This window comes from Papaver somniferum, unplaced genomic scaffold (assembly GCF_003573695.1).
Source record: "Papaver somniferum cultivar HN1 unplaced genomic scaffold, ASM357369v1 unplaced-scaffold_125, whole genome shotgun sequence".
Taxonomy (NCBI): domain Eukaryota; kingdom Viridiplantae; phylum Streptophyta; class Magnoliopsida; order Ranunculales; family Papaveraceae; genus Papaver; species Papaver somniferum.
Window position 1 is genome coordinate 1,961,729 of NW_020621603.1, and position 2,751 is coordinate 1,964,479.

The window sequence follows — 2,751 nt, forward strand, 5'->3', positions numbered from 1 at the left end:
ATAGTTGCACTATGGACATCATATTCGGAGTCAAACTAATCATATGGATAGAAAAAGGAGATGGAAATAGAAAAATATAGATGGTTTTGATGTTAACCAAATGATCGATGTTTCACATATCTGTCTGAAGGCCACTGCCAGAATGAACCTATCCTAATGGACTGAGATACCGGTCTGACTAATATCAACACAACTGGCATATACAAGGGAACCAGTGGTCAATAACTTAAATCTAGATCAACAAACTGGCAAATACAAGGGAACCAGCAGTTGACTACACAGAACAATAACCATTTTTTTTTACTTAACGGCATGAATAGATCTTTTTGATCCAAGCACATGCTTCTTGTCAGCAGATTACACGATAGTTCCCATGGGTTCTACATTTCACGCTTGCTTAGGCGACGGAAACAGGGAGAACACACACATATTGCTATCCAAGTGTTAATACTTATTCCGATTGGTCTAACTGGTCCGGTCTCTTTTTTTTTTTAGTAACTCAGTCACTCTAATTCACCCTAGCAGTGGTAACAACTTGAATCGTGTGCCCACCTAATCACTTAGAGAAACATAGTTTAAAATGAAAAAAAAAATGAAAAGGACTCAACGAGATATGGTGCAACTATCATGTTATTTCTAACACCTGAGCTCTGTGCTTTTATGAATAGACTTTATAGATGTTTCCATCTAATCAGATTGGTTCCTCAACTCCTACAACCAAGATGCTTCCATACACTTAGATTAGTTAGTGCCATCCTGAATACGCATAAATTTCTAGGCTCTGGAGTTTATTTATTGCAACTAAAAGCTAACAAAAAGTTTCTTCCCCGCCACCAAACTTAAATCTAACATTGTCCTCAATGTTTCTAATTAAAGAGCAGTACTAAAAGTAAAATAACACGAGGAGAAGTTGGAAAGATAGTACCTGGGTGAAGAAAATCAAAAACTAATATACAACATACAACTGCCTCTATAGTCAATCAAGGGTAAACAGGGTCCTCCAGAGGGACCTCCTCAACATCACATGTAGGAAAGGGCTCTAAAAAGGGTTTCAATCTCTCACCGTTAACCTTCGAAGAACTACTACCATCCGGTGTCTCGATCTCAACAGCTCCATGAGGAAAAACAGTGCGAACAATAAAAAGGACCCGTCCACCGAGAACGTAACTTCCCAGGGAAAAGATGCAAGCGGGTATCATACAGAAGAACTTTTTGACCTGGAGAAAATGACTTCCGTAAAATGTTTCTATCATGCAAAAGTTTCATTTTGTTCTTATACTCCTTCGCACTATCGTAAGCATCTATACGAATCTCGTCCAACTCATTGAGCTGGAGTTTCCTATGGGCTCATGCCTCGTCAAGTGAAAAATTTAGCTGCTTAACATCCCAATAAGCTTTATGTTCTAACTCAACAGGTAAGTGACATGCCTTGCCATAAACAAGCCGATAAGGCGACATTCCAATGTGGATCTTAAACGCAGTACGGTAAGCCCATAAGGCATCAGTAAGCCTAGACGACCAGTCTTTCCGATTAGGATTAACTGTTTTCTCTAATATACGTTTTATCTCCCTATTGGAAACCTCTACCTGACCAGTAGTCTGTGGATGATACGGGGTAGCTATCTTATGTGTAATACCATATTTCTTCATCAGAAGCTTAAAAGGCCCATTACAAAAGTGCGACCCTCAATCACTAATTATAGCTCGTGGTGTACCAAAACGTGTAAGTATATTATTTTTCAAGAACTCAATCACAACCCTATGGTCATTGGTTTTACACGCAACCGCCTCAATCCACTTAGAGACATAGGCTACGGCGACAAGGATGTATAGGTTACCAAAAGAATTAGGAAACGGACCCATAAAGTCAATACCCCACACATCAAAGACCTCAACAATTAAAATAGGGTTCAAGGGCATCATGTTCCTACGGGAAATGGTTCCTAATTTCTGGCATCGTTCACAAGTAACGCAGTAACTGTGGGAGTCTTTAATCAACGAAGGCCAATAGAATCCACACTGCAATATCTTAGCAGCAGTTTTCTTTGCACTAAAGTGACCCCCACAAGCATGATCATGACAAAAGGAAATAATACTGGACTGGTCACTCTCAGGTATACATCTCCTAATAATCTGGTCTGGACAATACTTAAACAAATAAGGATCATCCCAAAAGAAGTATTTAACCTCAGCTAAAAATCTAGAACGATCTTTTTTACCCCAATGTTGGGGCATTCGACCAGTAACAAGATAGTTCACTATATTCGCATACCAAGGTAATTGGGTAACAAAGACCAATTGTTCATCAGGAAAGCTATCCCTTATAGGAAGGGAATCATCTGGGGAACTAACAACTAGCCTAGACAAGTGATCTGCTACAACATTTTCGGCACCCTTTTTGTCTCTAATGTATGGAGAAAACTCTTGCAACAACAGAATCCACCTAATCAATCTATGTTTAGTATCCTTCTTAGACAAAAGATATTTTAAAGCAGCATGATCAGTATATATGATGATCTTAGAACCTAAGAGATAGGGTCTAAACTTGTCTAAGGCAAACACAATGGCTAATAGTTCCTTCTCGGTAGTGGTATAGTTCAACTGGGCATCATTCAGAGTTTTGCTAGCATAGTAAATCACATGAAGTAACTTATTTTCTCGCTGACCTAGCACAACACCAATAGCATAATCTGAAGCATCACACATGATCTCAAAGGGTAGGTTCTAGTTGGGTGCCTGGACTATGGGGGC